At 30.8% G+C, this 27,525-nt stretch overlaps 1 protein-coding gene across 7 annotated transcripts in view; it reads left to right on the forward strand.

Moving 5' to 3' along the window:
* The first annotated feature begins 232 nt into the window (after positions 1-232).
* The window catches only part of Prosap (prosap), a 322,296-nt gene continuing 295,003 nt past the window's right edge, over positions 233-27,525 (forward strand). For 3 of the 7 annotated variants that reach the window (XM_065514421.1, XM_065514419.1, XM_065514416.1), the window contains exon 1: positions 233-1,854. The gene's annotated coding sequence lies outside the window, so the exon portion shown is untranslated. The remainder of the gene's footprint in view (positions 1,855-27,525) is intronic. The other 4 variants (XM_065514420.1, XM_065514415.1, XM_065514418.1 and 1 more) reach the window with 2 other exon arrangements.

The raw sequence follows: 27,525 nt of genomic DNA on the forward strand, positions 1-27,525 counted from the left end.
GCAGCTCTTATTATTACTGTTTATGTTATTTAGTAGAGGTTTAGTAGAGCTCTAGTGTTGACACTCTCTTAGAGTTTACATGCGCAAATGGAATTGAAACATTGCGTAGAAATTCTCTTTTTGTTTGATAATGAGAAAAAGGGGAGCAAATTTCCCAGTGGAGTTTTGCAATTTGATAAAAAGCCAGTTGAGTTTTTGATGTCGTTGCGGACGGTACGAATTGATAATAATAACGGCTAAAACGTTTAAATATTTGCTGTGTTTTTTTTTTATATTTGTAAAGCAAAAAATAATAAAAGAAAGAAGGAAAAAAAATCAAAACAAATTGTTAGTGTTCTAAAGTGTTTGATAAAACAATTTGTTAATAAATTCTTAATCAATTTTAACGGTATATAAAGAATTTAAAAAGCAAACAAAATAATAATTGAAACAAAAAAGATACAAAGAAATTTCAGAATTAGTTTAAAGAAAGAAAAGGAATTTTTACAGAAATTTCCTTTGTTGTTGCTAAAAAGGAATAAGAAGAAGAAGAAGCTAAAAATAATTTCATATAAGAAAAAAAGTATTTGGGAGCAGAAAAAGTGTTCTTGTTAACAGAAATTTTACACAACAGAAAATTGAAATAAATACAAAAAAAAAGAAAATAAATCTTTGGAGAAAAAAGTGCAAAAACCGGTTCCTAAGCAAGTATCCACACTTGAGTTTCAAACGTAAGAAACTAAAAAACAACAACAACAACAAACATATTTATAGCAATCAGCATTCAATACAACAACAACAACATCGGTAGTAGCGGCAGCAGCAAAAGCAACAAAATATTTTTTGTGTGAGTTTGACTTATATGGCCATTTGTGTGACTTGGCTGGCTTACATTGGCCCACAAGCCAAACTGGACAAAAATCTTAATGTAATAAAATAATAACAAAGCAACAACAACCAAGCAACCAACCATTATTATTTGTATTTTACTTTGGATGCTGGCTGACTGGCTGGTCTCGTCTGTTTAGGCCGAAAGTGTGTGAGCCAAGAAGTTTAAGTACCACAAGCTTCATTACGAAAAAAATCGACAAAAAAAACAACAAAAACACACTCTAAATACGAATAACAAGATAAAGAAAAAGTTGATAAAAAAGAATATGAAAAAAAATCTATAATAAACTAAACGTTTATTAACCAAATAAAGTGTCTATGTAGAAGGGGAAAAAATGTTCTAAAAAAAGTTATAACAAATCTAACAAAAAGTGTTTTTATGTTTAATAAATTTAAAAGAAGTTTTATAAAATTAAACACTTAAATAAAAGAAAAATTCCATTTCAAACAAAAAAATCTCCACCCAAAAAGGAAAAATTTAAGAAAAAAAATATCTAATTTACTAGCAAGAGCAAAACATCATCATAATAAGCTCCTTTTATTATACAGCGCCTGAGCTCTAACTCTCTTTTAAGCTCTCGCTCTCTCAAAACAAAAAATCCTTTAAAAAAATCAAGTGTTACAAAAAACCCCCCTAAAAAGAAAAATTGTTAAGGCAAAAAAGATATCAAATCAAAATAAAAACAAAAAACAAAAAAAACGTAAACAAAAACAAATATTTTCCATTTTTTACCACCCACCCTCTGCTGCTCACACACACACACGTACACAACAGAAAACCAGCAAAATCAACAAAACAACAAGGAACCTCACTCACTCTCCTTGCTGGCTTGCAAAAGAAAAAGCTCTCTTTTGTGTGTTTGTGTCTCTCAAATGTGTAGAGTTAAATTTATCATTATTCCGGTATTTTATGCTGCAAAAAAAGTTTTATCGTCGTCGTCGCTGTCTTCGTCGTTTAGTCGCATGTAGAATATAGAAAAAAAGGTCAGTATCCTGGTTATTATTTTTTTTCTTCTACTATTTCCTTTTTTTTTTTTGTTTTTTGTTCTTCATAGCTTTTTATATGTATTTTTTCTGTTTTTTACATCTTTGTGTTTTTTGATTTTGGTACTTTATGGTTTTTTTGAAAGGCTGCTGCTGATGTTTGGTTTTTTTGTTTTGTATTATTCTCTCTCAACTTTTAATTTGCTATTAGCTTTTTGTTTTCACTGTAAAAAAGGAATAAAATACATAAATTTGATAAGTGTGTGGGTGGTTGTAAAAGTTTATAATAATTTTCTTATCCTAAAAAGTGTCGATATGTGGACTTTTACTTCAAACAAAATTATGAATAAAATAGAAACTTTTCCAAATATTTTAAATGCAAAAGAAAAGAGTTCATAAGAAATTTGCATTTTTTAGTGTTTTATTATTATGTATGTATATGGGGGATTCCATGTCAAGTGAACCAACTTTTGAAATCGATGTCTTCTGATCGGGATGAAATTTGCACCAAGTTTAGTTCTAATCAGACACAATTTTTCAATAAGGTTGGTCGAGAACTCTCTGATTTAGAGGGGATCAAAATTTGACATTTTGGCCAAACAGGAGTTTTTTCTCATCCATGTAACTTATTGCCTATTGTTCTTAGCAAAATGTGTCCCAAATAGTTTAGATAGCTATTTCTTCAATCTTTCGAAAAAAAATACAAAATTTTTTAAACTTTTTTTTCCAAATTCAATAACTTTTTTGACTTCTCAAAAGAAGTTTAGACTTTTCCTTGAAGACCTTTGAAGACCTTAGTGGGATATCTATCAAAATAAATATTTTGTAACTCAAGACTCACAATTTTTGATTTTTTTTTGTTGCAAATTCTATCTTTTTTTCCCTTTTTTTAATTTTTTTTTTGCTCAAAAGAAAGCTTAAGTACATCCATTTAAGAGGTTTTTGGTCGCTTAGTGGGATATATATCAAAATAAATGTTTTGTAACTCAATATATACAATTTTTGATTTTTACAAAATTTGTCTTTCATTTAGTGACTCAGTATTTTGTTGGATACCCCTTGTTATCCCTATTAATGAATCATTTGGCTTCCTTCGTGGTATAATTTTGAGTCTGTGTTTTGCTATCTACAAATTCCTATAGGTTTTCTATGGGAATAAGAACTAGCGATTGGACAGGCCACTGCAAAACACGTACCTTATCCTATTGTAACTAGGCTTGTTAATTGTTCGAGTTTAAGTTTAATCGAATAAAATATCATAATTTTTATTATTATTCGAGTTTAATGTTTCGATTTATTTTAAAAATTTCCTAGATTATTCGAACGAATAAACTGCAAAACATCTTTTTCAAATATTTTAAATAAAATTATGTTTAAAACCAGAAAATGAATATACATATGTAGAAAGTAATTTCTATATTTTAACTTGAAAATAAATTTATTCGAATATTCGATTAATCGCCAATTATTAATCGAATAATTTTTTATTCTATATTAAAATGTTATTCATTCGAATAAAAAATATATTCTATCCTCGATTATTCGAATAATTTTTCTTGGAATGACAACCCCAATTTTTACCATAGTTGTGCTGAAATAATATTGCCACCGCCAATTGACTTGACTGTCTTATTTATGTACTTGGATCCAGAAAGAGACTGGACCCATGTGGGACAGAAGATAATCAGGTTTCATATTTCTCTCTTTGTTTCAGAACTGGCTTTTGTTTGTATTTCGATTTTCTTGTCATCTCTGTATACTTTGTGCTCTTAACCTGTCTCCTAATGCCCATAATTTCAACAGATATCTTTCAGTGCCTAGTTACTTATTGAGTAAAAATATTTGGTAATTTTTACCCGTATGGATAGATTTGAAATAAATGTCATGTTACCTTTTAGATATTTCACACCGTAGTTTTCTATTTGTTGAAGTTACGGGCATAAATTGTATTAGAATTCATTCAAAAAAGGACAGTTTTCCATTTCTGTCTCGACCAGTCATTTTTTAAATGGGTCGATAGCAACCAAGACCTCTGCCTTATTTGCCCTAAGTTCGCTAACAGTTCGACAACTAACTGGCAATTTTAGATTATTGATAACCTCCCGGGGAGTAATTTTTGATATTTTTCGAGTTACAGTGGGTTCCAGATATAAACAACATATAAACTAAACAAACATTTTTTACTGCAAAAACTTGGAATACTATATTGGTTAAAATTAAAGATTTATCAAACCCTAGTTTAAAACCTAGTTTAAAATCTACAGTAAAATTAATTTAAGTAGAAATTTTTTTCAAAAATTTTCTTCAAAATTCGTTTTCGTTAAAATTGGTAATAAAATAAAAAAAATGGACAACGGTGTATGAGATTTTTGTAGGGACAGATTCAATATAAGTTGTCCTAAGAGATGAGCATAGTCATTAGACGGATGTCGGATTTGGCAAGCTATGTATATAATATTAATAAAGGCTTTAAAATATGTTTTATTTGAGACCCAAATCAGGAAAATGGTCAGTACCAATAAAATAAAATATACACTAAATAAAAGCTAAGTGCAAAAATATAAGATATTTACTTGAGCATATATTTTATAGAAATTTAAAAAAATATGAACCAATATTTGATGAACTTCTTGCGCTGCTTTCGTAAAAACAAAACAACCAATTATGAGAGCAAGTTGTTAGCTGCAATAAAAAATAGATTTCGCTTTATTCTGAAGACATACATTTTCATTATCTTATTTTCTTTATTATTTTTATCGACTTTATGACTTTTTAGGGATAATGCAAGCTATTGTGCAACTTTTCTTTACACTCGATCCATATTAGCAAAACTCTCTATTTAATAGTATAAACAAACATAAAATATTAACCATACTGTGATCTTTTGCTGATCACAACCCAATTAAGGTTGGTTGGTTTACAAAATAACATCAATCAATGAGATCGATGAACTAAATCAAAAAAAGGTGATAGTAAAATGAAAACTATATCCAACCAATCGCATTGAGTTATGCAATAAGATCTCATTGTCCGAATTCTAATACTTCAGATAGATCGTTCGTAATATCCTTATCACGGTTCCGGCAGCAGTGACAGTAACTATTTAAAGGAGGTTTAATTATGCTTCCCCTGCCACACATAGAATTTTAAGGTTTTGTAAGTTGATAAAGAAGAATTCCAATTGAAGCAACCAAAATTTGTGTTACCCCTTCTAAAATTTTGTAGCCGAAACTGTAAAATTCGATCACTAAGGTAGAATCATTTTATTGGCAACATATTCGGTTGCTATCACAAATCTGTTTTCTCTGTGTAGATTATGCGAAGGAAAGAGGCTGTAGTATTTGTGGACATTCGATTTGAACTTTCGTACGTTGAAAGTGACTGGCTTCAGCAGGAAGTTTATTTCACATACGGACAGTACGGCTACAGAAGGAATATTCCCTGTTGCGTGGTCCACTGGCCAATCGACCAAAAAGGGATGAATTCTTGATGAAAAACGTGTATTATTTATTGCATTTTGTGTCGGTGCTGCAGTAGAGTTGGGGTTCCTACGGACAGAAACAATCATCTTCTTGTACGCAGTCGACAAACTACAAAATATTTTTTGAAGCCTCGGCCTATACACTATTTCACTTGCGAAATGCGTTTAGTCCAGCGGAAATCACACTGCATTCTCATGCCCAGAACATCAAATATTTACACCATCCATAAACGATGTCCGTCCGTCCGTCTGGCTAGCTGTCCATGTAAACCTTGTGCGCAGAGTACAGTCGCAATTTTGAAGATATTTTGATAAAATTTGGTACACATAATTTTTTCGGCCCAAGGACCATGCCTATTTCACCTAGCCCCCATACAAATGTCCTCTCGAAATTGGACTTTATCGGTCACAAATGTTTAATTTATATATGTATCTACACAAATTTCGCTCCAAATAAGTTTTATATATACAAAATTCATGTCACCAAATTTTGTTACGATCGGTCCATAATTAGTCATAGCTCCCATATAGACCCGCTTCCGAAAATCACTTTAACGTGCATAAATCTCTTAAAAATGTTGGTATACACACAAAATTCAACATGGTTAACTTTCATATAGACACAAATCACATGACCTAATTTCATGGTGATCGGTCCATAATTGGTCATAGTTCCCATATAAGGCCCACTTCCGAAAATCACTCAAAAATATAAATTATTGAAATTTTAAAAGAAAAATGGTTTTGCTCTTTTACTTAGTGTAGGGTATTATATGGTCGGGCTTGACCAGCCATACTTTCTTACTTGTTTTAACATGTAACACTGAGTCTTGCGAGCGTTGAAAGCGACATGATCTGGGTCTTGCGACCGTTGAAAGCGACTTTATTTGCATGACCCCATCCAGAAATTGGAAAGACTTTGAAGCATTAGCTTATACATGATAGTTGTATTCCATTTTCGGTTGGATATAGTTGGTGTAAATAGTGAGGAGATAAGATGGAGTGAAAAATTCCTACACCACTTGAAGGATTCTTTCGGCACTTGGAAAATATGTATGTTTAATGATGATGAGTGTTTGATGACGATGTTGCGATCTTGATGATGTTTTCAAAAACAACAAATGATGAACATGAGTAAAAAAACACTTTTATTTATCTTCAAAAAATGATTTGTACGATAAAATTATTAGTTGTAAATCATTAGTGAGTAGTTGTTTAAAAGGAATTGAATAGAACTAAACATATTTTACAATCCTAGTGCTGTATTTTAATTATCTTAAAAACATTATAAATGTTGCTTAAAATATTGTAAATAATTAAAAAATACAAAGCGTTTATTCCATATTTGATAAAAAATTTTGTTTTTATTCAATGATTTAATGCACTTGGAATGTTTTAGTAACGATGACTGTTCTTATTAGTTCCACAGAATTGAAATATAAAACGTTTATTTACTTTTGATACCAGTAGCAAAATTTATCGCGTATTTTTTATACTAATAAACAGCTAAATTATTTTCAAATTGCTAAATATATGCGATAGAGAATTTATCTATTAAACTCCTCAGTTAGAAAGGCATTGTTGTTTTTTTTATTTTAAGTACCAGTTAAGTACTTTTGACAATCCTCATTTTCCCAAACTCCCTTTAGTTGAAATGAAAAAATCCCCTGAAAACATTTAAGTTTGTTTACACTTGAAAAACAAGCTCCCTCCCACAACACCAACCCTAACTCCCTAAACAACACCCCGCAAAATCTAACAAACCATAAAGCGTCGGTATATAATTGACACTAACCAGGACTGAGAAATTTTATTGTCCCATCAAAAAACTGAAAAGCAGCAGCGACTGCTTAAAGCTCCAAAATAAATAAAAACAAAGCAAAGGAAAGGAAACTAAATGTGTATAACAGAAGATAAAGAAATAGAAGGAAATGAAGAAAAGGAAATAAATAAACTTGTTAGACATTTTTATACAACGAATTCAACTAATAGTAAGTAGAAACAACAAAATCCAAATGTTTATGAGCAAATTCTAAACACACTGACAATAAAATCGATTTAAAACACATGATTTGACAGTTGAAAGATATAAACAGTTACACAACAGCAGCAGCAGCATCAACATAAAAAAACCCAACATAAAACGCTGCAAATCCCCCCAAAAGCTGACAGTTAAAATGTCTACACAAAGATAAACGACATAGACATTTAAGTATTTCTGTATTCCTGTATTCCAGCAAAGAAGCATCATAAAGAAGGTTGGCTAAAAATAAATTCTCATTATTGGAGAAGAAGAGGGTGGTTTCAAACAACATGATAAAAAACATTAATGTGAGAAAATGCCAGGAAAAACTTTAACTCCAAAATGTTGAATATTTTTATTTTTCGCATTTTTTATGGTTATCTTTTAACAGACAGAATAGAGAAAAGCCAGATGTGAGCTTAATAAAACAAAACAAAGGATAATAACAATAAGAGCAACAACAACCCATGTTAGCATAATAAATTGTTCAAATAAGGAAATAACAGGAAAAAGGATGTGGAAAGGATTTAGTAATAGGATTGACAGACAATAATAAAATCACCAGCATTCCAAATCAAATTACCAACATGATAAAAACGCCCACTAAGCAGGTTTTTGGTTCTGAAGTTGGGGTCTTTGGAGAGATTTAGAGAAATAAAGTCAATTTCAACTTGGTTTCCGGAGCGATCTTAAGAGAGTGATGAAGGCAAGGCAATAAGGAGAAAGTCTGGAAATCTGCGAATATCTCAGGAAGAATAAAGATCTTTTATTTAGCTTTATGGTTGTGGAACATGGAAAGCGATTGATTGAAGCTGGATGAATATTAAGACAAATTCAAACGATTGATGGAATAACAATGGAATATTACCATTAGCACTAGGAACAAACAATACAAAACACATTTTTCAAGTGTCGAAAGAAGCATTTAAGTGTCTCGGTTTTCTGAAACGGTGTAGGAATTACTTCACTCCATCTGATCTCCTCACTATTTACACCACCTATATTCGATCGAGAATGGAATACAACTCGCATGTATGGGCCGGTGCTTCAAAGTCTATTTTAAAGCTTCTCGACCGTGTAAAGGAGAAGGTGGTGATTATTGGTGACAGTAGGCAATCCAAAATTATGGATTCGGTGGAGCACCGACGCAATGTGGGCTGCGTTTCTCTGTTCTAATGGTACTACAATGGAATGAGTTCTAATGAAGTAAGGTAACTTGTTACTGATACCCGCATATTTTTAAGAAGTACACGTTTTTCATCAACAACACATCCCTTTGTGGCCGATTGGCCAGTGGACCGCACAACACACTACAGGGAAAATTCGTTCTTTAGCCGTACTGTCCATATGTGGAGCAAACTTCTCTTTCCTGTCATTTTCAATGTAGGAAAGTTCAAATCGAATGTCCACAAACACTACTCCCTCAGCCCTCCCTCCCATAACCTATTTTCCTAGTTCCAACAAAATGCTTTGCATGAGTAGGGGTAATCTCCTGAGTGCTGGTCCAAGAAGAAATAAAGTTTTATGTTTTAAGATATCTTTTGAGTTATAATTTGTTTTGTACCACTAACAGGCACTCAAACCATGTCTCTATTTATTAACTGATTCAGAAAAGTTTCTGTGCTGCGCTGTGTAAAGTTAAATATATTAATCCATTTTGTTAATGAAAACCAAGCTCTGGATTTCGAAAAAAATTAGGAGAGTTTGGTAAAGGCAAGACAATAATATGGAGTATTAAACAAAATTTGGAAATCTGCGATTATTTCAGCAAGAAACGAAACATTTTGTTAAAGATAGAGAGATAAGAAGACAGGAATAGCCACCTTATGGTCCTTATAGAACAGGGAAAGGCAAAACATGGGCGCCGCGTTTTTCATTAACTCTTCTCTTACGTACGTGTGCACACGCATTGTAGAGAAATAAACAACTTTTAATCAGTCTAGCTTGAGAACTCAAACAAGCAGGTTGTGTATCGTTTTTTATCGCACAATTTAAGAATCAGCGTTGCCAGTGAAAAAAAAATATGTCCCAACATTTAAAGATGTATGATGAACAATATGAGATTTTACATTTTTAATTGGGGAAAAGCGACGAAAGTTTACTGGCAACACCGATTCGTGGTGAGAGCGGAGAGAGTGTATAACTAATACAATCGTAAAATGCAATAGTATAGGTTGCCTTTCCCTGTTATAGAAACACCAAGAATATCATCGGAATTATATTAAAAATAAAACAGCAGAGGTGGAGACAGGAAAGGGAGAAGCTCACTTGGGTCCAAGCAATAGGTCCCCTTGTGTTGCCTAAAAATAAAGATAAAATGAGGGAGAAATGAAAAGTGCAGCTGACAGTCAGATGGAATAAAGAAGTAGAAGAAATCAAGAGGAAGGTGGTCAGAGAAGAGAGGAGAATATTACACACCAGTCAATTGCCGGATATTTGGTATCTCCTTGGCGATTCCCGTGTCTGGTTTGATTAATTGAGCCAATTGTTACTTCTGATAAAGGCTTTGAAGCACTCTAACTTCATGTCCGAAAGCTCAGAAAGACTATATAAGGAACGATGTCCCAGAAACCTTGATCGTAGATCTCCTAATGCCGTACAATGACATAGAAGACGAAAAATTGTCCCATCCTCCTCTTCATTTTAAAAACTTTTGCAGAAGTCGTTATAGGGCAGGCCAAGTCTGCTCGCCTGGTTGTCAAATGTGCAGTGTCCGGTTATCACTGTCACTACATTACTAAATTGTGAACGTATGAGGCCAAGAAGTTATGTGTTGTCCGCCCTCGGTTTAGTCGGAGCCATAACATTATGGTTATCGTACAGGTGGGTTCACATCCCCATCTTGTCTGAGCGAGCTGATAGTAAAAGTTACTTATTTGGAGCTTGCAATTAGATAACCAAATTAGCAAGTGTAACAATAGCTTTACACTTTTTATACCCTACACCACCATAGTGGGGAGGGTATAATGCGTTTGTGCAGATGTTTGTAACGCCTAAAAATATTAGTCTAACACCCACCTTAAAGTATACCGATCGACTTAGAATCACTTTCTGAGTCGATTAAACGATGTCCGTCCATCCGTCCGTCTGCTCGGCTGGCTGGCTGGCTGTCTGTCCATGTAAACCATGTGCGCAGAGTACATGTCGCAATTTTGAAGATATTTCGATGAAATTTGGTACATATTATTTCTTCGGCTCAAGGACCAAGCCTATTGAAACTGGCTGAAATCGGTCCATTATTTCACCTATCCCCCATACAAATGTCCTCCCGAAATTGGACTTTATCGGTCATAAATGTTTAATTTATATATGCATCTCCACAAATTCCGCTCCAAATAAGTTTTATATACACAAAATTCATGTCACCAAATTTTGTTACGATCGGTCCATAATTAGTCATAGCTCCCATATTGACCCGCTTCCGAAAATCAATTTAATGTGCATAAATCGCTTAAAAATGTGGGTATACTCACAAAATTCAACATAAATAACTTTCATATAGACACAAATCACACAACCTAATTTCATGGTGATGAGTCCATAATTGGTCATAGCACCCATGTTTTTGCTCTTTTACTTAGTGTAGGGTATTATATGGTCGATCTGTTTGTTTAAAGAAAGGCACAATAATAATGATGGCGGTTATTCGTTTTCAAGCCATCTTTCAAAGTTTTCATATACTTATTCTTCGGATAGTATATTTAAGGTCAAATATTAATAAAAGCTGATTCCAGCTATCTTTTTTAAATGGATACTTAATAATATATTTTGGACTATTAATTGGTACTATTGGTCACAATTTCATAACGATCACAGTTTAATTTAGTTCATGGCTTGTAAATAGTCATAGTCTCCAGAGAAAACTTAATTTTGCGATGCCGAAATTCGATATTCCTCAGAGTTCAATACTCCTTCTGCAGTATAACAAGATCCTATGGTCACGTGAGTATCTTAAATCTACTGCCTCGTTCTTGAAGCAACCTTCTTGATACCGAATACCACTTACGGGCTTTGGAAGGTTGATTAAGGGTTTAATTCCTTTCATGCGGAAAAGGGAGTAGAGATAAGCATGTAAATGTACATGGCACCTGCCTATACATTAATGATTCTAAGATGAACTCTAGTGTAGGATATATGGTATCTTCGGAAGAACAAGGAATAAGTTACTTATACCTTATCCTTCTGTGACTTTAAGACTCAGATTTTGGAGATATGCAATGGATGTAGTTTGATGATTCAGGAGATCAAGAACATAGGGTCTCGCAAGGATGTTAAGTCTGTTGTTTTCGTTTTTGAACCAACCTTCTGGTTAGAAAACCCATTCTATGACTTAAGGAGATTGTTTAATTTAATTCCTGCATGCGGAAAGGCAGTGCGGATAAGCTGATAAAAATAATTGCACTAGAGAATACACTGATGGTTCTAAGATTAAGTGTGTTCTAGGATCTGTGGTCTTCACAGAGAAACTCTCATTCAGATGAAGCTAGTGAGTTTCAGGCTGAGATATTCGCAATAATAAATCATTGTAAAATACTACATTGGCTGAATATTATTATCATATTAATGAACTTTGGTGTAGGCTCTGTTATTTTTCAGAGGAATTCGGGATAAGTCCTCATGAATCATTCAGGCTGAGAGATTGACTATACCCAAAAATACTTGAGGAGCAATTTTTATCTGAAGTTACACAAATCGTACACAAAGTTACGATTCTATTAGGCATTACCTTGTTTGGGAACCTGCGCATATAGTTTTTAGTAGGTGGACGAACTAGCAAAATATTCAGTATGCATTTCAAATTCATTAGTAAGTTTAGAGTCAAATCTTCAGACAATATCTTCAGAGATCTGATATTGAAGGATATATATAACTTTTCTTTGGGACTCTGTAACTGAAGACTATGTGTTTGAATGTTCTGCATCGATCGAAACAAATAGAAGTGGGACGGGGTCTGGACTATAAAGCGGGTGAGGAAAAATTTCCCAACCACTTCTTTCTAAATAGTTTTTTACGCTTCGGGTTTTCGTAAATGAATGCCATACAAAATCTTTTTTCAAGGTCTCTCAGCTTCAATTCGTATGGTATCCAATTGCCCTGCTTTTAGATGAATCCTTCTGCTTACAATTGTTAAATTGTTGATTGAGTAGCTGCCAATGATTTTGGAAGCTCTTGTTGAGTTTGAGAAGAATCTTAATGGAGTAAGAAGAAACACATTCACCATAAGCTTTGGTGAGCAATCGGTGTGCTTCAGCGACACTTTTTTCAATTTAAAGAAGTCAAGCTAAACTTCATCTATTGTAATTTGTTAAGTCATCCACCCAAAAATTAAGGATAGTTATGTAAGATCTTAAGGGTACGTTATTAACTCAGTTTCGGTTCGTTAACCTATTATTGAAAAACTCTCCCTTTATGTAAAGGAAAATTCCTCAAAATAAATAAACTATTTATTTTGTTTAGCCCCATATATTTAACGCTTGACAAATGACCATTATTAAAACTCGATTTGAAATGATTTTCAAGCAATCAAGATAAACTTATTGACTTTTCTTTTAGAAACATGTATTTTAAAACTAGGGAAAAGAAACATGTACATAACTAGTTTTATAAGCAAAACTACCCTTGGTTAAATACTCCAATACAAAACTCAGCCACAAAGATAAAATCTTATCTTAAATAACTGTCAATATTGGCAACACTTGAAATCTTTTTAGCATTCGATGCGGTAGTTGTGGCAAAAGAAGGAGGGTGGGTTGATTCATTGTTAAACATGCGATTTTTTTCGGTAGCTCATGTCCAGAATAAAAGTAGAAGAAACCTAGAAACACAAATAATAACTAATGATCCACACGTGCAATAGAGTGTGTGTGTGTGATTGTGGTTATGCAGAGAAGGAGTATTCCAATAAGTCTATGTTTAAAACAACCGTAAATGATAGGAAGGATATTTATCGCACTATACATAATAAAATTTCTATATTCAAGTGTGGTTTATGAGGTGGTGTTTTAGTGGATGGAGGAAGGAGTTGGGTGTCAGAACTGTGTATCCCTTCATATGATAAGTATATGTTTGGATGATAGTATGCATGCACGAGTATGTCTGACAGCGGATCAAAAGTTTGCACATAAATATTAATGTTAATGATTCTTTTATATGTTTTTCTGTTAACTTTTCCCATTACAACGGATTCGTAAACCATAAAGGATTTAGATTTTATTTGAGTATGTATGAATGTGTGTGTTTAGATTAAATCGATCTTGTTATCTCTGTAATAAACCGTAGCTATTAATGAAATTTGTTGAAATATTCATGAATTGAAATGGTATTGAGGGAATATAACTTTGACAAGACATTTTCAACGATTTATTTAACTCATTATGAGTTTGTATCAAATTTTAACCAACAATGAAGTATTTACTTGAGGACAGAGAAGGTCAGGCATTGAATTTTTGTAGATTTAGTTCCATCAAGTTATTAATGCACCAATTGCGAAATTTTAAGATAAGATGAGTCAACTTTCTCTATCACTGATGACCAACTTTAGAGGAACTAGGTAGATTTCGGAAATAACTTATATAGGGATTCTGCACCATCAATTTCAGTGGAACTAAAGTGGTTTAGTGTGACGTCGACTGTTCATGTCATCAAAAAAGAGGACGTCGCATTAGAAATAGTTGATAGAATTCATGGAAGGATATTGATCGATCAGAGAATGAAAGTGCATTTTGGCTTTATGCTCACTCTCGACCGTTTAGCCACTTAAAAGGAGTATTTGGTGATGTTCATTCTCAATTCGAAGGAGTTTTTGCACCGTTTAGTAATCTTTGATGAAACATGGATACATCACAACACAGAATATATCAGAAGATAACTGATATGGTCAACGTGTGCTAGAGTGGGTCTGTCGGAAAACAAGGTCATGACAACAATCACTTCATTGACTTCGATTACATTGAAAAGAGTAAAACGATCACCGGCGAATATCATTCAAAACTGTTGGACAGATTCGACGACATTGATTTAAACTTTAAATCAATATAAATTAAATTTTAAAGTAAAAACCACACCGCATTTAACAAAGAAAAAATTGCAAAATCCATAAATTGATTGAAATTTGAACCCCAAATGGTTCATACGCTGGATCTAATTTTGGCATGGTTAGTTTACGTGGTAGTTCACTACGTGCGAACAATCAAGTAGAGTCGAAGGGACCCCGTTTTGATGAGACCACACCACTCGTCAGATGTATTGTCGTTTACATCGCAATGTAACTAAAAAGTGCTACCTAGACCCAACCTGTAGCTGTGAGATATCTTAGTAGGTCATTGAGTTTAGACCCGGCTACCTCACCAAGGTTGGTCAATGAATTTATGAAAATGTCTGAAGATGATACCTTTAATAGTCCCCAGTGGAATTGCTACTGAGACCGCATTGGAAATATCTAAGGCAGATCCCATTCTGGCTAGTTCGTCTGCCTGTTCATTACCGTATTGGTCCCTGTGCGCACACGCAGAGAAAAAATATAGTAGGGCATGGTTACTGTAACCATTTCAATATTGTTACAAGTTTTTTAACTATATTATAGTCACAGTAACCATTTACATGATTGTGGTAACCATAATATGGTTAACTTACGATTCACATGATTGTCTCAGCCATATATATGGTTACAGTAAACATATATATGTTTGTGACAACCATTTATATGATGAAGGACTTATCATATTATGGTGCTCTCGGCTTAAGGCTTATCATAATCTGAGAACAACATATTATGATAAAATTATTCATCATAAATATGGTTGCCACAAACATATATATGTTTACTGTAACCATATATATGGTTGAGACAATCATGTGAATCGTAAGTTAACCATATTATGGTTACCACAATCATGTAAATGGTTACTGTGACTATAATATAGTTAAAAAACTTGTAACAATATTGAAATGGTTACAGTAACCATGCCCAATTATATTTTTTCTCTGCGTGCAGGTACCCAAACCAAAGTAATGTCAGATAGACGACCTAGCCTTGACAGAGATTTCTTACATTGCCTAACTAGTGAAGATGAATTTGTGTAGGCATTCAGTGAGAGAAGTGCCGCCTGACTGTCGACAAAAATACGCCTATTTGGCATACTCTCTCCAACATATCGGTCGGTATCTCACGAATAAATTCTTCAATATTGACTTCCAGTGCGTCAACCGTTGCGGGCTTGTCCCTATAGATATGAGCTTTAACGTAGCCTCACATAAATTGCACGATCTGGGCGACCAATTGACCGGCCCCAAACGTGAAATAAACTGTTCCAGGAACTCGCCTCACAATTGGGCCATTGTTTTGCATGCTGTGTAACATGTAAAACCACATGCCAGCAAAGTCCAGCTCTTCCATTTTGGCAAAAAAAATTTGTAATCATCGCACGGTAACGCTCACCATTCACAGTAACGTTCCTGCCTTCGTCGTCTTTAAAAAAAGTACGGTCCAAAGATACCACCGGCCCATAATCCACACTAAACAGTGCATTGGCAGTTCTTGCTGCTCTTCACACCAAATACGGCAATTTAGCTTGTTTGCGTATCCATTCAACCAGCAATGTGCTTCGTCGCTGAACACAAAAAGAGCATGATGCACCTTCTTTACCAAGCATTAATTTTGATAATAAAATTCAATAATCTGCAAGCGTTGTTTGTTTGTAAGTCGATTCCTGGTTAAATTATAGACCAAAAGTCAGTGCCTTTTTTAATGAAACACATGTTTTTGGATAAAAAATTATTTTATTTTTCAACATAGTCCTTTTGTCCAACGTTTCTCTCAATTTTTGTATCCCTTCCAAATAATAAGAATTGTCGAGGTCATCACAATAGGTATTTTTGTGAATGATTTCATATGTGGAGTCAAATCTCTTTACGCTGAGACATTTCTTCAGGTTTGGAAACAAGAAATAAGTCATTCGTGGTTGGATGGACTTATGACAGGAAAACTGCACAAGTATGTACCCTTTTGTGCACCCGAATGTGAGCAAAAGCGGCAGCCATCTTGCGGAAAGCTTTCTCATACCCAAGTGATCATTCAAAATTGAAACCCCTTAGCCATGTGTGATGCCTATGGCTTTCAAAATCTCTCGCACTTTCAATATCCGATCGGCTACCACCATATCGTGATTTTTTTCAATTGTTTCGGGTGTAGAGACCTCAACTGGGCGCCCAGAATGTTCCGAAATTCAGTAAACTACTTTTTTACCATTGAAATCGATGGTGCAGAGTTCCCATAGTATTTATCAAGATTAGCCTTTATTTGACTGAATAACGCTTAATGAGCAGACGAAATTTACGAGTCACGAGGTAATCTGCTAATGGTTTTCAAACACAAATTAAATGACACAGCTTGTAAAAAATTTGACCCTCTTATCTTAACCATTTGTGGACCAATATCAATCATGTATGCAAGTTATTTAAAAGCTTCGGAAAGTTGATTTTAACAGACAGATGGACACCGATATATATAACGATTCAGAATATATATACCTTATGGGCAGGGCTGCCAGATGAATTTGGGAAAAAATCGTCAATATCCCGATAAAAACAACAAAAATCGTCATTTCGAATTTTAAAAATCGTCAAAAAAATCGGAAAATTGAAAAGGTAAAGAATTCTAACAGGAATTTTAAATTTCTATTTAAAAAGTGAACGAAAACATCACATTTATCAAAAAACATTTCTTAAAATTGAAGTTTATAAATAAGGGATCACTAAAATAAAAAAGTAAAGCTCAATTTAATTATAATATAAGGTTTTATTCAGAAGTTTTTTTAATTTTAAATAAAACACAAAATATAATTTAATGTCTATAATCTTTATTATGACCCGAATGAACAATATCTGACATTACTTTTTAAATATAATTTCATTAAAATATAGCATTTGGTCCATTATTTGGAAGGTAATAATGCCTGAGATTAAAGCATAAATTCAAGCTTGGCGGTTTCAATTGATGTTATTATATTCTGAATAAATTTTGTCAAAATAGAAAAAGGTGCTTTAGAATTTTTACGTTTTATTTCAGTAATTTATTTACAAAAATTGATTTAAAATCTAAAAATTTTAATTGACAAAGTTCAAAATCTAAATATTCACCAACAAAATGAGAAAATTCTTTAACTATTTCATAAAATAGTACCATATTTTCATAATGCTGAAAATCGTCATTTTCGTGAAAGAAATCGTCAAATCGTCAAATTGCTATTTTTGAAACCAAAAATCGTCAAAATGACGATAAATCGTCAAATCTGGCAGCTATGCTTATGGGGATAATGTAAAATGTAGAAATTTTTTTAAAACGTAATGACACCCATGGACAAGGGTATAAAACCCCGGAAACTAAATGCTAAATTTAGCTAGCAGAATTGTTACATAAGTTGAAATCATATGTAAAAATTTAATATTTGATCAGCTGAAATGTTACATAACTTGAATAAGTCATTGTTTTAAGTTATAATTTAATATTTGTACAGCTGAATTGTTAAGAAACAATATTTATATAAATATTTTGCAAATAAAGAATGTCTATAATAATAATTCTTACAATAGCTCTAGCTCAATATGTAAAAAGTTCCACACAAATGGATTTAAATTAAAAAATAAATTTAAATTAAATCAAATGCAGTTTAACTTAATAGTATTTGGAACATCATACATCATATAGTTATATTCAGAATGATCTAACGAAAAAATTTTTAATAACACTCTGTAATTTTTTATTGAATGCGTGAAAGTTTTTTTAAACAATTTATTTTTCTCAATATTTTCAAATTTATATATTTATCTAATCAAAACATAAACTTAAACGATGACTTCAAAAAATATAATTGAAAAGGTGGTTAGTAAAGTGACCACTAAACCTTAAAGAGTTAACTGCAAATTAATAATCTTACTCTAATTATCACAAAGTATTATTTTGGTTTATCTTAAAGTTAATACTGTCGGTTGAAATAATGTTTATATGAAAACTGTATATAAACATTATTTCAACCGACAGTATAACTATAAGTTAACTTCTAACCAGCCTTTGTGTTAATGGGGTTTAATAGTTAACTTTTTAATAAAAAAAAACCTTAAACATTTTCTTATTCTTACCCCCAGTAACACGAAGTCTGGTTATGTGTAAACTAATAGTTATAACCGACAGTATAACTATTAGTTAACGCATAACCAGGCTTCATGTTAATGGGGGTTACTAAACTTAGTTTAACTTTGATTCGAATTTCCTGTCAAATTCCCATGATTTTAATATCTCTCGTAAAAGGTTGGCCACTTTTTTATTTTTAACACAAATTAATTGTTTTTTCCCTTTTGATTACACGTTTTCTATAATCAATATTTGTTGATGTTATTGTTAAATTATTCAAAATTTATGGCAAACTAAATTCTAATATTTATTTTTAAACGATTTTCAATTAATCTTGACAAAGCAAAACAAAACAGAAAAAAAGCCCTTGAGCTGGATTTTGATTTTACAATATGTAATCAATTGATAATTATTTCAGTTTATATATAAATATGCAGTAAGTGTGGGAGAGAAAACTTATTGCTGAACTCCCATACAACAATATGCAGGGAAAATAAATGAATGAAAAAACAAGTAAGAATATTATATCCGGCTGTAACGAATCTTATGTAACCTTTGGTGAAAATAAAAATTTTAAAATTTTTTTAGGTAAACATATTTCGGAAAAAATATTTTTTAACCCGAATTTTTTTTCACCAAAAAAAAATTTAAAATCAAAAAAAAAAAATTTTTTTAAAAAATTTTTTTTAGGTAAACAAAATTAATTATTTTTCCAAAGTTGTTTTTTTTAAATTTTTTGGATTTTTTTTTTAAATTTAAATTTTATTTTTAAATTTAAAAAAATTTTTTTTTTTGTTTTAAAATTTTTTTTTTTGGTGAAAAAAAATTCGGGTTAAAAAATATTTTATCCGATTTTGACCTGTAGGTCCAACTTACTACGGTTTTATATACGTCGTTGCAAAGGTCTTTGAAATATCTATCATTAGCTATCCACATTGTCTATATTAATGACTTAGTAATCCCGATATAGGCCAAAAATCGAGGTTGTCCTGGTTTTTTCCTCATATCTCAGCCATTTGTTGACCGATTTTCCTGATTTTAAATAGGAAACTTCTCGAAAGCATGGCTTACAGGATTATTGAAGTTTGGATTCCGAAGATAAATGGGGTCTTCAGAAAATTGATTTCAACAGACAGACGGACTAATATGGCTTAATCGACTCCGATGTCTATAAGGATCCAGAATATATATACTTTATAGGGTCGCAAAATTATATTGTGGAAATTACAAAGGGTATGACAAACTTATATCCTTCTCACGAAGGTGTGTAATTTCTACATTTTTCATTTCCGACCCTATAAAGTATATATATTCTGGATCCTTATAGATAGTGGAGTCTATTAATCCATGTCCGTCTGTCTGTCCGTCTGTTTGTTGAAATCAATTTCTGAAGACCACAGATATCTTCGGGATCCAAATCTTCAATAATTCTGTCAGATATGCTTTTGAGAAGTTTCCTATTTAAAATCAGCAAAATCGGTCCACAAACGGCTGAAATATGAGGAAAAAACCAGGACAACCTCGATTTTTGACCTACATATATCTGGATTACTAATATAGACAATATGGATATCTAATGATAGATATTTCAAAGACCTTTACAACGACGTATATAAAATATTTTTAACGCGAATTTTTTTTTCACCAAAAAAAAAAAAATTTAAAAAACCAAAAAAAAAATTAAATTTAAAAAATTTAAAATAACAATTCAATAAAAAAAAATTTTCCAAAAAATAAAAAAAAAAATTATTTTGTTTACCGAAATATATTTATTTTGAATTATAATTTGGTGAGGGGTATATAAGATTCGCCACACCCGAATATAGCTTTCTTACTTGTTTTTTAAATATTTTTATTTAAACAAAATTATTTTTTTTTAAATTGTTTTTAAAAACTTTTTTCCAATTTTTTTGTTTGTAAAAGAATTTAATACAAAAAAAAATTTTTCGATGAAAAAAAATTCGCGAAAAAAATATTTTTACCGAATTTGACCCATTGTAGGTCCAACTAACTATAGCCCTATAAACATCGTTGCAATGGACTTTGATATACTTTAGATATCCATATTCTCTATATTAATGACTTTGTAATCCAAATATAGATCAAAAATAGGTCAAAAATCGAGATTGTCGTGTTCTTTTCCTTATAACTCAGCTATTTGTGGGCCGATTTTCTCGATTTTAAATAAGAATCGAACCGGCTCTATAGCGGATATATTGATTTATCAACCATATTTGTAAGTTATTTGGTGGCTTAGGAAAGTTGATTTCAACATGCAGATGAAAATGAAATATGTGAAAATTACAAATGGATTGACAAACTTTATATACCCTTGCCACTCCTAGTAAAGGATTTGAAAATTAAACACAATTTAATTTTAATAATACTCGTGCATATGACTATTGTCACAAAACTTTTATACATCACACCACAATACGACTAGAGTTTTTAATTTTGTTTTCAATTTTATTTTTCGCAATCACACAATAAAAACTACTCAACTACACCACGTCAACTACTGACAACAACCTAACTAACCGAATACCAACAAAAAAAAAACACTAACAACAAATCATTAATGTTTTCACTTTTTGCTGTGTGTAGGAAAAGGAATAAATTTATAGGCTGTGATTTCACCAATACACTTCAACCAACTACACATAGTTGCACACATACACACATTTTGCACCAACTAACCGTTACAATTTTTACTCCCTCTGTGCTCCCTTTAGGACACTTTTATTTATTTATTTATACTCTCCCATACAAAGAGAAGGGAGAACTGAAAAAATCGATAAATAAAGTAGATGGAAAAAATACAATAACAAAATCAGAGAAACGAAAAATGCCAAACACAATAACAAAGTCATAATAATGGAAAACTTTTACTTTATTCCCTACACAAACATAAAAATAACGTTAGATGTTGCAGCAAAAAAACAAAATCAAACAATTTTCATTTTTCTTGTCTGTTTTTTTTTTTTTCTTTAATGGAAAACATAAAGAGAGTGAAAAAAGAGAGTACATACATATAATATGTTATATGTTGTGAAATAACAAAAATAAACAAACAAATCAATTTAATTTGGAGCAAGGATACTAAACACAAAAGCAGCCTCCTCCACTTACTCATATGTGTAATCATATGAATAGTGTGGGTGTCTCAAGACCCAGCTGTTCTGGGTAGCAGTCCCCCCAACTAGTGATTTTAGCTAAAATTTAGGATCACTATTGGTGTGGAAGTCAATTTATCTTACATAGATTACAAAGTGACTAACTGGTCCAAAGCATGGGTATTCACTAGAGTGAATAAAAAATCTATGGCGGAATTTCCCCTTATCAGATATATACCCGAAATTTGAGCTCGATTAAACGACGCACAGTGGTATGAGAATAAAAAAAGAGGGAAATAAATCTGTAACTTCTAAACCCATACTTCGATTCACATGCGCAAAGAGGAAGTGTAGTCGAGTTTAAGTTTTGAATTTGGACCTCATGAGCCCACCAGGAGCGGGACTAGGGGTTCCGAAAGTAGGACACCTCGGGTATGTTCAATTTTTAAAATTATCCTATTTTTTCTTAGAAAAAGAAATTGTGAAAAATTACCAGAATTTAAAAATAAAATAACTGTAAACAGGATGCTTTTTACATCGTTCTTTTAAATATTATTTTCGTTTTACACTTCTTTCTTGCAGAAGTTTAAAAGTTTCCATTGTTTTGTCAGTTGCGAAATAGTGAATATTTTTAATTTTGTTCCCTTTTTTCAGAATATAATTAATTATGTTGTTTGTTTTTCAGTTAATTTATAGAAATAAAACTATACAAATAAAATACTAAAAAAAAATTTTTATTTTAAAAAAATATTTTAAATTTTGGGCTACATATGGAATATTTGGAAAAGTTTCCATTGTTTTGTCTACCACTGTATATAAGACCATATAGTAAGTTGAACCTAAAATGGGGTAAAAATCGGAAATTTTTTTTTTAAACCGATTTTTTTTCACCAGAAAAATTTAAGAAACAAAAAAAAAATTTTTTAAATTTAAAAAAAATTTAAAATATAAAAAAAAATTTAAATTTAAAAAAAAAAAAATTTAAATTTTTAAAAAAAATTAATAAAAAAAAATTCGAAAATTTTTTTTTTACAAAAAATTAAAAAACTGAAAATAAAAATTTTGTTCACCTAAAAATATTTAAAGTATAATTTGGTGAAGGGTATATAAGATTCGGCACAGCCGAATATAGCTCTCTTACTTGTTTTAATAAGGATTTGGCCTAGTCGGTAGCTAATAGATCCCTAATAGTAAATCAACTGTCCTTTGACTTACAATTAGGGATCTATTAGCTACAAGAAGACAACATTCCCGCGACAGCTGCTTCTGGTTGAAAATCAACGAACTCTAAGTAAAGTGGCGAGGATATAGTCTAAATATGTCGTCTTAGTTGTTGGTTTCTTCTCAGGAACTCTCATAGAGACTGTCCATTAACCGAATTCTGGCAAACAACACCTCTTCTGCATACACTCAACATTCCTTATTAACTTCAAGCTAGATTACTCGGGATGTATGAAGTAAGCAATTGTCTTCTCTTTGCATTACAATGAGCTAATAAGTACCAAATGACCCCAATAAGTCATTTGGTACTTTGGCTTTACAGAAAAGTCTAAAAGGGACTTCTAATGAAATTGCTGGGCTGTGTGTTTTTATGTGAGAGACTCATAAGTGCAAATGGGTTTTTTATGTAGCTGCTTTATTTTTAATAGAAAAATGTACTTAAATGCATCCTAATGTTAAAAAATTAAAAATATATTTTTCTAACAAACAAACAAATAAACTCACTCACATTTGTACATACACTCAGGCATATGGAAGCATATATTTATAAATGGGAAAACGAAGAGAAAAACATAACCCAGTGAATGTTGATATAGAAAAGAAAGGATGTGCTAAGGAAAATTCAGAACTTTTAGATTGTTTTAAATATGAAAATGTCATTGAACTGAAATAATGTTAATTGTTCAATACTACCGATATTTGACCAAATCTAAGAGACATTTAGGAGTTACTAGGGTTTCAACAGAAACGAGAAAGGATACGTTAGTTAATAATACCTTCATATACAAAACTTCGGTCCCTTTATTCCCTATAATCACATGAATTATTCAAGATTTGAAAATTCTTTAGAAATATTCGCTGGTTTATAAACATTTTAAACTATAGACTTTATGTTTGTCTATGTTTGTGCACAATAGAAAAAACAACGAGTGATTATACATCATTAGAAAGTTTCATGTTTTTATTTTAATGGAGAAAAACACACACAGAATTATTTCAAGGACCTTAGTTTTTTGCCCCCCTCCCCCTACACACATATTGAACAGATTGAAAATGTTTGAAACTACAATGGAAAGTTATATATGGATTTTTTGTTATTAAAACTTTTCTCTACTTATTTCTAATAAATAATTTGATGTCATGGTCGCACACATGTCGGTGGAATTGCTCTATTAAAGTAGAGATTAGTTTTCGTTTAAGTTTAAATAGTAGAATGGCAATTAAAATAGATTGAAATGAAATGAAGTGTTAAAAAAAGCATAAGGAGAGAAAATCTAGGAAAAAAGTAAAGTTTTAAATGAAAATTATAATAAAAAAAAACAGACAGTCAACAAACTAAAGCCTTTAAGAACCCAAATTGCTTAAACAAATAATGAGATTATTTTAAATTATAGATTTAGGAAAAAAGGGATAGAGAAAAACAAGATAAAAGAATTGGGCTGATACTTAGCCAAAGAAGCCCAAATAGCCGGTGAAATGGGTAGATCCAATAACCTGTATCATACCAACCAGGAGATAGCTGGCCGTAGCCACAATATAAAACCCCTGAAGTAGTTGAAGGATGAACTGATATATACTAAAGATGTAGTTGTGGGAGGATTATTACACGAAAATGTTGTCAGTCAATCCGACAGAACACTCCACAATATGAAATTTTAGAAAAAGGGGAATTTGTCCAAATGTTTTAATTGGAGGGGTATAATCCTGCACAGTTGCATCCCAAGCCAATATAGGTTACTTTGTTCCAAAGTTAATAATAATAATAAACCGAATAATTCGATTAATTATTCGGTTTTTTATTCAAATATTTAAAAAAAAATTAATAAATTATTATCATTTACATTAAAATTCGAAAAAAGCAATTAATCGGTATTTTATTCTAAAAATTATTAACACCAAATACCTATAAACCAAAATTTTATTCGATTAATTATTCGGTTATTTATTCGAAAATTTTAAAAAAAATTTATATATTTTTATCATTTACACTAAAATTCAAAAAAGCCATATTCTGATATTTTTATGAACATAAAGGAGTTTTTTAAAATAATCGGTTTTTTATTCGAAAATTTTAGAAAAATTTTTTAAATTTTTATCGTATACACTAAAATTGAAAAAAGGCAACATTCTGGTGTTTAAAACTGTTTTGTATTAACAAGTTGTATCAATTATGAACACAAAGCACTTTTTTTAAATTAATCGGTTTTTTATTCGAAAATTTTAGAAAAATTTGTAAAACTTTTATCATTTACTCTAAAATTCAAAAATTATTTTGATTTTTTTTTATTCGAATAATTATTCGTTTTTTTTTATCCGAATAATTTTTAAAAAATGTTATCATTTACACTAAATTTCAAAAAAGCCAACCTTCGGATATTTTTTGCGATTAATCGGTTTTTCATTCGAATAATTATTCGAATATCTTAAAAAAAATTTGCTAAATTGTTATTATTTACACTAAAATTCAAAAAAGCCAACCTTATGGTATTTTTTCAATTAATCGGTTTTTTATTCGAATAATTATTCGGTTTTTAAAGGAATATTTGAAAAAAATTGTTAAAATTCAAAAAAGCCAATACATATTCTGGTATTTTTTTATTAACCGGTTTTTATACGAATATTTAAAAAAAAAATGTTATCATTTACACTAAATTTTAAAAAAGCCAACCTTCTTATATTTTTTTCGATTAATCGGTTTTTCATTTGAATAATTATTCGGTTTTTTATTCGAAAATTTTTGAAAAATTGGTTAAATTTCTATCATTTACACTAAATTTCAAAAAAGCTGATAATTTTTTCGATTAATCTTTTTTTTTATTCGAATAATTATTCGGTTTTTTAATGGAATATTTTAAAAACATTTAAAATTTTATCATTAACACTAAAATTCAAAACAGCCAAAATTCTGGTATTTTTTTTAATTAATCGGCTTTTATTCGAACAATTATTCGTTTTTTTTATCCGAATATTTTTATAAAAATTGTTATCATTTACACTAAATTTCAAAAAAGCCAACCTTCGGATATTTTTTGCAATTAATCGGTTTTTCATTCGAATAATTATTCGAATATTTTAAAAAAATTTTGCTAAATTGTTATTATTTACACTAAAATTCAAAAAAGCCAACCTTATGGTATTTTTTCAATTAATCGGTTTTTTATTCGAATAATTATTCGGTTTTTTAAAGGAATATTTTAAAAAAATTGTTAAATTTTTATCATTCACTCTATAATTCAAAAAAGCCAATACATATTCTGGTATTTTTTTTATTAATCGGTTTTTATCCGAATATTTAAAAAAAATGTTATCATTTACACTAAATTTCAAAAAAGTCAACCTTCTGATATTTTTTTCGATTAATCGGTTTTTCATTTGAATAATTATTCGGTTTTTTTTTCGAAAATTTTTGAAAAATTTTTTAAATTTTTATCATTTACACTAAAATTCAAAAACGGCAAGCTTCTGGTATTTTTTTTATTAATCGATTTTTTATTCGGTTTTTTACCCGAATATTTAAAAAAAATGTTATCATTTACAATAAATTTCAAAAAGCCAATTTTCTGATATTTTTATTCGAATAATTATTCGGTTTTTTACCCGAATATTTAAAGAAAATTGTTATCATTTACACTAGAATTCAAAAAAGCCAACCTCCTGGTATTATTTTTTATGAATCGGTTTTTTATTCGAATATTTATTTGTTTTTTTTGTATTTTAAAAAAAATTTTAGTATTTACACTAAATTTCAAAAAAGTGAACCTTCTGACATTTTTTTTGATTAATCGGTTTTTCATTCGAATAATTATTTGGTTTTTCATTGGAATATTTTAAAAAAAGTTGTTTAATTCAAATCTTTCACACTAAATTCTAAAAACGCTGATAATTTTTTCGATTAATCGTTTTTTTATTCGAATAATTATTCGGTTTTTTATTGTAATATTTTTAAAAAATTTATTAAATTTTTATTATTCACACTTAAATTCAAAAAAGCCAATCTTCTGGTATTTTTTTATTAATCGGTTTTTTATTCGAATAATTATTCGGTTTTTTATTCGAATATTTAAAAAAAATTTTATCATTTACTAAATTTCAAAAAACCCAACCTTCCGATATTTTTTTCGATTAATCGGTTTTTTATTCGAATAATTATTCGGTTTTTTATACGAATACTTAAAAAAAACTTTTATCATTTACACTAGAATTCAAAAAAGCCAACCTACTGACATTTTTTTCGATTAATCGGTTTTTCATTCGAATAATTGTTCGAATATTTTAAAAAAAATTTGCTAAATTGTTATTATTTATACTAAGATTCAAAATAGATTTATTTTTTATTTAAATTTTTTTTATATTTTTATCATTTAAACTAAAATTGGGCTTTAGTGTCGTTTTGGCTGGTTGCCGGGCTTCACGTACGATCTCTTACGCTTCGGGTTATCGTAATAGATCCTTTTTTCATCGCAAGTAATGATTCGGTGCAAAAATTTATTTATTTTAAAGCGTTCAAGCATCATTTCGGACATGCAAAATCGTCTTTCAATGTCTCTCAGCTTCAATTCCTATGGTACCCAATTTCCCTGCTTTTGGATGAATCCTCGATTGATGTTTGATCATTTTGCAAGCTCTTGTTGAGTTTGACAACAAACTTCATGCAGTAATGTCTCCAATTCTAGCTCTTAAAACTTTTTTGGTTGGCCTGGGCGAT

This window comes from Calliphora vicina, chromosome 5, assembly GCF_958450345.1.
Source record: "Calliphora vicina chromosome 5, idCalVici1.1, whole genome shotgun sequence".
In the NCBI taxonomy this organism is placed as follows: Eukaryota; Metazoa; Arthropoda; class Insecta; order Diptera; family Calliphoridae; genus Calliphora; species Calliphora vicina.